The sequence below is a fragment of the Oncorhynchus keta genome, chromosome 22 (assembly GCF_023373465.1).
Source record: "Oncorhynchus keta strain PuntledgeMale-10-30-2019 chromosome 22, Oket_V2, whole genome shotgun sequence".
NCBI lineage: Eukaryota > Metazoa > Chordata > Actinopteri > Salmoniformes > Salmonidae > Oncorhynchus > Oncorhynchus keta.
In genome coordinates, this window is record NC_068442.1 from 50,941,856 (window position 1) to 50,955,320 (window position 13,465).

Sequence of the window (13,465 nt, forward strand, 5' to 3'; positions counted from 1 at the left end):
ACGTGACATTCGTTCCTTTTTGTTCCGTGTCTCAGGGTTGACTAACACCCAGGTCACAGTACAACGTGACATTCGTTCCTTTTTGTTCCGTGTCTCAGGATTGACTAACACCCAGGTCACAGTCCAACGTGACATTCGTTCCTTTTTGTTCCGTGTCTCAGGGTTGACTAACACCCAGGTCACAGTACAACGTGACATTCGTTCCTTTTTGTTCCGTGTCTCAGGATTGACTAACACCCAGGTCACAGTACAACGTGACATTCGTTCCTTTTTGTTCCGTGTCTCAGAGTGACTAACACCCAGGTCACAGTCCAACGTGACATTCTTTTGTTCCGTGTCTCAGGAGTGACTAACACCCAGGTCACAGTCCAACGTGACATTCGTTCCTTTTTGTTCCGTGTCTCAGGGTTGACTAACACCCAGGTCACAGTACAACGTGACATTCGTTCCTTTTGTTCCGTGTCTCAGGAGTGACTAACACCCAGGTCACAGTCCAACGTGACATTCGTTCCTTTTTGTTCCGTGTCTCAGGAGTGACTAACACCCAGGTCACAGTCCAACGTGACATTCGTTCCTTTGTTCCGTGTCTCAGGAGTGACTAACACCCAGGTCACAGTCCAACGTGACATTCGTTCCTTTTTGTTCCGTGTCTCAGGAGTGACTAACACCCAGGTCACAGTCCAACGTGACATTCGTTCCTTTTTGTTCCGTGTCTCAGGGTTGACTAACACCCAGGTCACAGTACAACGTGACATTCGTTCCTTTTTGTTCCGTGTCTCAGGATTGACTAACACCCAGGTCACAGTACAACGTGACATTCGTTCCTTTTTGTTCCGTGTCTCAGGGTTGACTAACACCCAGGTCACAGTACAACGTGACATTCGTTCCTTTTTGTTCCGTGTCTCAGGATTGACTAACACCCAGGTCACAGTACAACGTGACATTCGTTCCTTTTTGTTCCGTGTCTCAGGATTGACTAACACCCAGGTCACAGTACAACGTGACATTCGTTCCTTTTTGTTCCGTGTCTCAGAGTGACTAACACCCAGGTCACAGTACAACGTGACATTCGTTCCTTTTTGTTCCGTGTCTCAGGGTTGACTAACACCCAGGTCACAGTACAACGTGACATTCGTTCCTTTTGTTCCGTGTCTCAGGAGTGACTAACACCCAGGTCACAGTACAACGTGACATTCGTTCCTTTTTGTTCCGTGTCTCAGGATGGACTAACACCCAGGTCACAGTACAACGTGACATTCGTTCCTTTTGTTCCGTGTCTCAGGAGTGACTAACACCCAGGTCACAGTCCAACGTGACATTCGTTCCTTTTGTTCCGTGTCTCAGGAGTGACTAACACCCAGGTCACAGTCCAACGTGACATTCGTTCCTTTTTTGTTCCGTGTCTCAGGATGGACTAACACCCAGGTCACAGTCCAACGTGACATTCGTTCCTTTTGTTCCGTGTCTCAGGAGTGACTAACACCCAGGTCACAGTCCAACGTGACATTCGTTCTTTTGTTCCGTGTCTCAGGAGTGACTAACACCCAGGTCACAGTCCAACGTGACATTCTGGACTAACACCCAGGTCACAGTACAACGTGACATTCGTTCCTTTTTGTTCCGTGTCTCAGGATGGACTAACACCCAGGTCACAGTACAACGTGACATTTGTTCCTTTTTGTTCCGTGTCTCAGGATTGACTAACACCCAGGTCACAGTACAACGTGACATTCGTTCCTTTTTGTTCCGTGTCTCAGGATTGACTAACACCCAGGTCACAGTACAACGTGACATTTGTTTCTTTTTGTTCCCTTGTTTGTTCCCTTTTCGTCAGTTAGTTCCTTTCTCACCTTCAGCTCAGCTTCACACTCTGAAAGAACACACATAGTCACTCATCACTTATTCATCTAAAGAATAAGGCGGAAAATATTAGATTATTTTTTTCTGGCAGGTGGTAGTGGTGGTATCTAACTTTCCAAAGTCAAATCCTTCTTAGGATGAATTAAAAAGGAGAAAGAAATCATTAAAAGTTAACAAAACAACACATCACTAATACGGCAAGATTTACCTGATAGCATGAATGACATTGCCATGAAATACATTACCGCGACATAGTTGGTTGAGTGACACTAACAGAACTCTTTGCTTGCCTATATCGTGGTTCAACGCTCAAGGAAAGATTTGAGAACATTTAAGTTAGCATAATATTGTCCCTGTGTTGTTGACCTTATTATGTTCTGGTGACTGACAGCTATTTGGCAGTTTTGACATTTTGAGTGACTCAACTGCTCTTGCTTTTGGGGCTGAATAGAGTCTTTGTTAAGGAAGTACCACGGAGGCCACCTGATGAGCGTGGGGTTCGAGTAAAGCTGGGAAACATACTATACTATTCTATAATATACAATAATATACTATAATATTGTATAATATTCTATGCTATACTATTCTATGCTATTTTATTCTATAACATACTATTTTATAATACACTTTTTTTACAATATAATATACTTTATTATTGAATAACATACTATACTATTCACAAATATACTATACGGTACTATTGTATAATATACGATTGTATTCTATAATATACTAAAGTATTACATAATATACTGTTCTGTAATATACTGTAATATACTATATTATTATATAACACACTTAACTATTATATAATATAGTGTTATGTAATATACTATAAAATACTATTCATAATATACGATACTATATTATTCTATAATATAATATAACATTCTGTAATATACTATAATATTCCATAATATACCATAATAGAAAATGCTGTACTATTCTATCATATACTGTACTATTCAAAAATATGCTATACTATTCTATAATATACCATATTATTCTATAATATACTATACTATTCTATAATATACTTTTATATAATATAATATACTTTACAATTCAATAACATTCTATACTATTCAATAATATACTATACTATACTACACTATAGTATTATATAATATACTATACTATCATATAAAAACTGTTCTGTAATATACTATGATTTACTATTCTGTAATACACTATAATATTATATACTGTACCATTATATACTAAGGTATTCTATAATATACCAAACTATTATATAATATTCTAAGCTATTCTATAATATACCAAGCTATTCTATAATATACTATACTATTCTATAATATACTATACATTCTATCATATACTTTTGTATTTTTGAATATACTATTTCACACTATACTATACTATTCTCTAATAAACTATTCTCTAATATACTATTCTATGATATACTATACTATTCTATAATATATTATAATACTATATACTGTACTATACTATAATATACTATACTATTTTGTAATATAATACTCCATTCTGCAATATATTATAACATTGAATGCTATACTATACTATAATATACTATACAATCCTTTAATATACTATCCTATTTTAAAATATATTATTCTATTTTATTCTGTAATATACTATACTATTCTATAATATTATTATTACTGTTCTACTCGGGGCTCCTGAGTGGCAGAGCTGTCTAAGGCACTGCATCTCAGTGCAAGAGGCATCGTCCCTGGTTCAAATCCAGGCTTTTTCAGTTTTGCAAAAAATAAGCATTCTAGCGTTCTAACTGCTTCAGTGCTCTGAACAAATTAAGGGAATCGCTCACGAACATTGGCACATTCTAAGATCCGATGATAGTATCAGAAATGTGTTTTCTGACCTTCCCTTGGTCTCGCAGAAACCTCAGACTGGTAAACTCTGATTTACCACCCCAAGATATCCCTGCACAACGTGTATTGGCACCCCTACTGGATGGAAACGACAAATGTAGAGGCTTCAAACACTCCCAAACAGGAAAACAGATCCCAATCAAAGGTGTTATTTTTATAACAGCCATTGACTTGCCTAGTTAAATAAAGGTAAAATATATATATTTTATTTTAACGAGGCAAGTCAGTTAAGAACAAATTATTATTTACAATGACAGCCTAGTGGGTTAAAATGCCTGTTTAGGGGCAGAACGACAGATTTGTACCTTGTCAGCTCGAGGGTTTGAACTTGCAACCTTCCGGTTTCTAGTCCAACGCTCTAACCACTAGGCTACCCTGCAACCCCAATGTTATCAGGTGCTCCACTAAGGCAGTTATTTATCTTATTACTTGTCCTATGTGCGTTAAACAAAGCGCAAATGAAACGTACGTATCTCGTAGCATCATAGAACCCTATTCGGTGCAGAAACTGGACTTACCCAGTTGCGACCCACTTTTTGGAAGAAAACCACTCGATTTCGTCTTTACGTTATATTGGCATCGAACATATCACCCTCCCTAGGAGAGGGGGTGACCTCGACAATTTATTGTTAAAACGAGAGGCTGCCTGGATCTTTAATTTAAAGAACCTTTCCTCCTTTCGGTCTCCTCGTAGACGTTGATGTAACATCGTTCTTCGTTTGTCGAAAGAGAGTCGGACCGAAATGCAGCGTGGTGGTTACTCAGGTCTTTAATGAAGAAAGCGATACATGAAATAACTATTACAAAATACAAAACAACAAATGGAACGTGAAACCTAATTACAGCCTATCTGGTGAAACTACACAGAGACAGGAACAATCACCCACGAAATACACAGAGAAACCCCGGCTACCTAAATACGGTCCCCAATCAGAGACAACGAGAATCACCTGACTCTGATTGAGAACCGCCTCAGGCAGCCAAGCCCATACAACACCCCAACTCAGCCGCAATCCCAATAATACAAAAACCCCAATACAAAATATAACAACATAAACCCATGTCACACCCTGGCCTGACCAAATAATTAAAGAAAACACAAAATACTAAGACCAAGGCGTGACAGTTGATCTGAAGCTATTGTTGTGATTATTGTGATTTTGCCATTGTAAATGTTTGTGGGCTTATGTAGCCAAATTGTATCTATGGTCATAAGCTATTCATTTATGTTTTTTTGTATGCTATTTTAATATGAGATGAAACCAATGATATCAGGCCAAACCCGGCCATGATGACAGATGTCTTTTGACACGATATAAACGAGTCAACCCACAGTGTTTGTCGTTATACCCTGATGAAGACAGCTTGTCTGTCCAAACGTTGGACGTAAATATTTTTGCATCTGAGCTCCTAGAGTGTGCGGGTCTCCTTTTATTTTTTTCAAGTGTTCCGCTCCGCTAGCCAGCACCTCGCCTAAATAGGTGTGCGTTTCTTTCACCTCTAGATCAAATCCAGGGCTGTAATCACATCCGACCCGTGATCGGGAGTCCCATAGGGCGGCGCACAATTGGCCCAGCGTCGGCCCGGGTAGGCCGTCATTCTATTTAAGAATATGTTCTTAAACTGACTTGCCTAGTTAAATAAAGGTACTGTATATATAATTTGTTAGTCCGAAAATGGATGCTGCAACTACAAATTGCCCCTTTATGTCTATCAAATGTTTATGAGTTTGAACACGTGTTCATTAGGCCAATGGATTGGGATCTGCACTATGCAGCTGTTGCAAGAGCACATTTTTCACAGGCTGTCCACTTTTTAAAAACAATGATTGATAGGCATCTTTAAACTTCTTGAATTCAACCATTATTGGGTTGAAATACAGCCCATCCACAATAACTAACCACAACCACCACAACAACCACAGCAACCACAACAACCACAATAACCACAACAACCACAACAACCACAACAACCACAGCAACCACAACAACCACAGCAACCAACAACCACAACAACCACAACAACCACAACAACCACAATAACCACAACAACCACAACAACCACAGCAACCACAACAACCCACAACAACCACAATAACCACAATAACCACAACAACAAACTCCTCAACAACCACAGCAACCACAACAGCCACAGTCAATCAACCACAACTTCCAACCAGACACCTGAAACCCCACCTCTTCATGGAATACCTAGGATAGGGTACAATAACCACAACAACCACAATAACCTTCTCCACCCCCAGCAACTCCCAACCCAAAGAAAAAACAACCACATTTAGATGCACAGTGGCCACAACCACTGGAACCACATAACCACAATAACCACAACAACCACAATAACCACAACTCTGGAACAAGAGCGTCTGCCACAATGACCACAATAAATGTAAACAACAAATGTAACCACAATAACCACAACAACCACAACAACCACAATAACCACAACCAACCCACAATAACAACCACAACAACCACAAACAACCACAACAACCACAGCAACCACAACAACCACAACAACCACAACAACCACAACAACCACAGCAACCAACAACAACACAGCAACCACAACAACCCACAACAACCACAACAACAACCACAACAACCACAACAACCACAACCACAACAACCACAACAACCACAAACAACAACCACAACAACCACAACAACCACAACAACCACAACAACCACAACAACCACAACAACCGCAACCACAACAACCACAACAACCACAACAACCACAACAACCACAATAACCACAACAACCACAATAACCACAATAACCACAACAACCACAACAACCACAATAACCACAACAACCACAATAACCACAACAACCACAACAACCACAATAACCACAACAACCACAATAACCACAATAACCACAACAACCACAACAACCACAACAACCACAATAACCACAACAACCACAACAACCACAATAACCACAACAACCACAATAACCACAATAACCACAACAACCACAACAACCACAGCAACCAATAACCACAACAACCACAATAACCACAACAACCACAACAACCACAGCAACCACAATAACCACAACAACCACAACAACCACAACAACCACAACAACCACAACAACCACAACAACCACAACAACCACAACAACCACAACAACCACAACAACCACAACAACCACTATCCGTAAGCCGCAAACCGCTCAATGAGAGAGCAGCAGTGTGATTCACATCAATGTACTATATAGATCAATAGTAAGTGATATCAGTATCGCCGTAGACTACGCCACTACTGTCATCCTTACCTCCAAGCGTTTATTCAAGTTGGATAATCTTTGGATGCCGACAGCAGTTAGAAGACATAGCTTGGACTGTAGCCTAAAAAAACAAAAAACATTCCAGCGATTCATCAAACACATTTGGTGTGTCACTGGTCTCTGTTGTTGTAAGACTCGCTCAGGTAGAACAAACTGAAACCTGCGCCATTTTTTTTCCAGCGCTGATTTGAATGTCATTAAGAAAAACAGCGAAATGTCAAAGATTTTTTTTTTCTGGAAACATCCTCTCTGAATTTGAAAGGAATGCTCGAAGTAATCATGTGGTTTTTCAAAAGTATCTGTAATCTGATTACTATATTTTTTGCTAGTAACGTAGCAGATTACAGTTACCGTATTTTAGTAATCCCTTTCATCTAACGGATTATATCCGTTACTCTCCAATCTTGGTTAACCTACACTTTAGTATACTACACTGTGTTATACTATGTTAAACTATACTATTCTACACTATACGACGTTATACTATACTATACTGTGGTATACAATACTACTATATACTATACTATGGCGTTCCATGCTACACTATACTACACTAGGATATACTATACTGTGTTATACCATACTATACTGTGCTATACTATACTCTGCTCTACTCTACTATGCTATACTACAATATACTATGTTATACTATACTATTTTATACAATAATATACTATAATGAGCTCTGTTATTCCATACTATAATATACTATACTATGCTATACTATGTTATACTATACTGTAATATGTTACACTATACTATACTATGCTTTACTATGTAATACAACACCGTACTATGTTATACTATACTGAAGTATACTACGCACTTATCTAATCTACTCAACTATACTGCACTACACTATACTATAGTATACTATACAATACACTGCTCTACTTTACTATACTACAATATACTATGTTAAACTATACTATTTTATACAATACTATACTATAATGAGCTCTGTTATTCCATACTATAATATACTATACTATGCTATACTATGTTATACTATACCGTAATATGTTACACTATACTATACTATGCTATACTGTGTTATACTATACTGTAATATGTTACACTATACTATACTATGCTATACTATGTTATACTATACTGTAATATGTTACACTATACTATACTATGCTATACTATGTTATACTATACTGTAATATGTTACACTATACTATACTATGCTATATATACTATGTAACACAACACTGTACTATTTTATACTATACTGTATTATACTATGCACTTATCTAATCTAGTATACTATACAATACACTGCTCTACTTTACTATACTACAATATACTATGTTAAACTATACTATTTTATACAATACTATACTATAATGAGCTCTGTTATTCCATACTATAATATACTATACTATGCTATACTATGTTATACTATACCGTAATATGTTACACTATACTATACTATGCTTTACTATGTAATACAACACCGTACTATGTTATACTATACTGAAGTATACTACGCACTTATCTAATCTACTCAACTATACTGCACTACACTATAGTATACTATACAATGCTAGTGTATACTATGTAATATTATACTACACATTGCTATATTATACTATGTTATACTATACTATGTTATATTACACTGTGATGTGGTATACTCTACTATACTATACTTTGTTGTACTATACGATGTTAAACTATACTATACTTATGTAATAAGGCACAAGGGGGTGTGGTATATGGCCAATATACTGTACCACAGCTAAGGGCACAGTTTATAATACTTTGTACTATACAATGTTATACTATACTATGTTATGCTCTGTTAATATATAATATACTAAATTATAGCAAACTATGTTAACTATACTACACTATAGTACACTATACTATACTGCACTGTATACTATATGCTGTTATACCCAACTACTTTTAGCTGTACTATCTTACAATATACTCTGGTATACTATGTTATAGTATACACTACTCTACTTGGCTATACTGTACTATGTTATGCAACACTCTACTATACTATGCTATGTTAAGTTATTCCATACCATATTATACTATATTATACAATACTATGTTAAAGTATACTATGCTATACGATACTATACTATGTTTACTATGGTACGCTGTGTTATACTATCCTATACTGTTATATACTATAATATGTTATACTATGCAATGTTATTCCATGCTATACTATCCTGCACTACGTTATACTATTATGTTATACTATGTTATACCAAACGATACTATGCTTAGCTATACACTAATCGACTCTACAATTCTGTACTACAGATGTTACTATGTTATTCCATTCTATAAAATACTATATTTTGCTATACTATGTTATACTATACTATACAATATTATACAATACTAATAAGTATACTATACTAATAAGTATACTATACTAATAAGTATACTATGTTTACTACATAGTAAACTATACACAAATCTACCTGACTATCCTGTCAATATTTTTTTATTTTTCCTTTATTTAACCAGGCAAGTCAGTTAAGAACATATTCTTATTTTCAATGACGGCCTGGGAACAGTGGGTTACCTGCCTGTTCAGGGGCAGAAGGACAGATTTGTACCATGTCAGCTCAGGGGTTTGAACTCACAACCTTGCGGTTACTAATCCAACGCTCTAACCACTAGGCTACGCTGCCGCCCAATATAATGACCTGGCTAGACAGAGGTGTGAGTTTACGAATTCACGGTTTATTAACCAAACTCAAGACAGGCTACTGTTAGGCCTCAGCCTATGCCAAATAAATCAAGGATACCCGTATAAAACAACCGTGACCATCTCTTGTTAAGACCAGATGGCTAAAAAAAATGGATAAGCAATGGTCTTAAACTTGTGATGCTCCTCTCCCAGCCAAACCCCTGAGGGTGGGTGCTTGGGGAATGTCATTGCCTGAGAGGGGAATTGTGGGGGTCCCTGTGGATTGGGGAGAAGAGGCCCCTCAGTATAGGGGCTAACCTGTCCCAGTGCAGCGCTAAGGAGAGAAAGATGCACCTGGTACACAACCTCCCCTACCTTCTCCAGGATGCTGCAGGGTCCCACCCAGTGGATGTCCAACTTGGGGCATCTGCCTTTCTTTCTCAGGGGGCTGTAGACCCAGACCAGCTCCCCAACCACAAAGTGCCTTCCCCGGGTGTGCACGTCATAGTTCCTCTTGTGCCTCACACCTGCATTCACCAGCTGCTCTCTGGCGAAGGTGTGGGTTTTCTCCAGGCTGTCCTGCAGTCTCCGGGCATACTTCGGCCCCGGGAGGAGCAGGAGCACTATCCAGGGGGCCGGTCTCGTGCATACCCAGCCTCTCACACATGGTGGCGAACACGCAGGACTCAAAGTTTCTGCCTTGGTTGCTGTGGATGGACTCAGCAGCTCCAAACTTGCTGAACATCCCCAATGTCCCTGCCTCGCCGATGGTCTTTGGCTCCTGGTCAAGCAGAGCTTAGGCCTCGGGCCATTTTGTGAAATAGTCCTTGGCCGTGAGCACCCAGCGGTTTTTACTGTCTGTGGTGGGGAAAGGCCCAACTATATCCACTCCCACCCTCTCCATGGAGGCTCCAACTGGGAACTCTTGGAGCTGAGCATGAGAATGGCCTGAAGGGCCCTTCTGTGCTGACACCTCCTCCCACCGTGGCCTCAGCTGCGCCTCTACCCACTGTAGCACCGGCTGTAGGTCTGTGTCCCGTCCCTGGTGCTGCCCCCCATTCAGCTACGTCGACAGTCTGCAGCTCACAGCAGACAGGCCCGCTCGCCCGACACACTGTGGCACAGACCCCCTCCTCTGCACACAGCTTTCTCTCTCTCACTTCCCTCTCTCCGCTCACAGTGGCGGCAGCCGTCTGCAGTACAGGGCTGACGGAACATGGTGTCGGAGTTGGAGTGGCGTTCCCCTGCCCTGTGCACCACTGTGAAATCATACGGCTGAAGCTCATCCATCCAGTGCCACCTGTCCCTCTGGCTCTCTGAAAGACATGAGCCACTGGAGATCGGAGTGGTCAGTCCTACCAGTAAAGGGCAGGCAACCCAGGTAGTACTTGAAGTGTTTGATGGAAGCCACAACAGCTAGGAGCTCCCTCTCGGTGACACAGTAGCGGCGCTCATGTTTTTTGAATGTTTTGCTGAAGTTACGCCACCACTCTCTTCCCCTCCCCAACCACGCCCACATTGCTCATGTCTGTGTCCAGGATAAAGGACAAGGTGAAGTCAGGAGAGGGGCGAGCACAGGGACATTGATCAGTGCACATTTGAGGGTGTTGAAGGCATCCTCTCACTCCACTGTCCAAGTGAAGGCCTTGTCCTGCGCTAGCAGGCGGATCAGGGGAGCAGCAATGCTTGAGTAACCCCGTACAAACCATCTGTAGTACAAGGCCAGGCCCAGGAAGCCCCGTAAAAACCATCTGTAGTACGAGGCCAGGCCCAGGAAGCCCCGTACAAACCATCTGTAGTACAAGGCCAGGCCCAGGAAGCCCCGTACAAACCATCTGTAGTACAAGGCCAGGCCCAGGAAGCCCCGTACAAACCATCTGTAGTACAAGGCCAGGCCCAGGAAGCCCCGTAAAAACCTCTTGTAGTACGAGGCCAGGCCCAGGAAGCCCCGTACAAACCATCTGTAGTACAAGGCCAGGCCCAGGGAGCCCGGTAAAAACGTCTTGTAGTACAAGGCCAGGCCCAGGAAGCTCTTCAGCTGATGCTGGTCGGTGGGGATAGGCCAGTCTTAGACAGCCCCCACCTTGTCCTCCATGGTGCTGATCCCCTCCTTCCCACTCGGTGGCCCATGAAGTGGCACTTCTTGGCGTGGAGTTTCAGGCCTGTGGCAGCTACCCTCTCCAACACACGCCATAGCGCTCCCAGGGCTGACTGGAAGGAGCTGCCATTGGCCAGGATGTCGTTGAGGTATACCAGACACTCGTGTCAGGGAATGCCATTCAGCACCCTGTCCATCAAACGCTCAAAATTAGCTTGAGCGTTGCACAGGCCAAAGCACAGGACCTTGAACTGCCAATGTCCTCTGTTAAGGGAGAACGCGGTTTTGGCTCTGGCCTCTGGGGAAAGGGAAACCTACCAGTAGTCACTGCGGAGGTCTAGTAAGGAGAACCAGGTGGACCCCCTAGCCAGGTCCAGCAACTCCAGTATGAGGTCCAGTATGAGTCCTTCCTGGTTACCTCATTCGGCTGTCTGTTGTCCACACAGAACCTCAGCTTGCACACCTTTCTTAGAAACCGTGACGACTGGGGGCTTGATGAAGTCTTCCCGCTGCATCTCCCACACAGCCTTGTCTGCCGCCTCCTGGCGTGCCAGCGGGGTACGGCGGGGACGCACCTTGATGGGCCGAACATCACCTGTGACCGACACAGGTCACATCACCTGTGATCATGCTGCACCAGATGTGTCTGACCCACCTCTTCCTCACTCAGCGCAAAAGATTACTCTGAATTCAAACAGCAGCTACCGCAACCGTTCCTGCTTCTCAGGGTCGAGACCAACGCAGTTCCTCTCCCATATCTCCCTCAGTGTAGGCAGTGTCCTCTCCTCTCCCATTTGGGGTAGCTGGGCTGGGGGGGGGGGGAGCTCACGTAGGGATCTGTCATGGCGGTAGCTGGGGGAATGTAACACACAGCCATAGGTGATAGAGGGGCTGGGGAAAATGCACACACAGATGTGTGGGGGGAGGGGGGACAGCCATGAGTCTCTGTTGCTTTAACTGTTGGAGTAAGGTGGTTGTTGAGCTGTGAGAATGTGACATTAGGAGATGGGCCCCCCCCGGGATGATCAGCGTGCCCTCAGCATGTGCTCCTAAGAATGTCCAATCCCAGGAAACAATGGTCCTGCACAGCCGCCACCCACACAGGATGACACACAATCCAGGCCCCCTACTGTCAGAGTCATTATTCCCTTCCCGTTCATGGGTGCAAGCTCACCTGTGACTGTGTGGGCTCAAACTGAGTCCAACATGGCACAATATCTGGCCTCACCAGGGTTATTGTGGCCCCAGTGTCCACCAGGGCAGAGCATGACACCCCCTCCACAGTGACAGGGACATCACAAAAGCCCCCAACACATGGGGAAATCCCGGCGCAGATGCCCTTGCTGGCCACACCCCCAGCTGTGGTGACACAGTACTACTTTGTTCAGTCATTTCAGTCACCCATGCAGGCTTTTCAGGCTTTGGGCTGCTCTGCACCACAGCCCCGTATAGTGGGTGTGTCTCCCTGCACCCACACCGAAGCCCCAACAGAAGACCCAGCCGAAGCCCCATCCTACACCAGCTCCCTCTCCAAAGCATTCTCCAAGGCTATCTGCGATGACAGAGGATGAGCCAGCCGGGTCTGTATGCGCAGCTCCGTAGGAGAGAGCGCCTGTATGAACTGGTCCCGTGCTAGCTCGCTCTGCACGG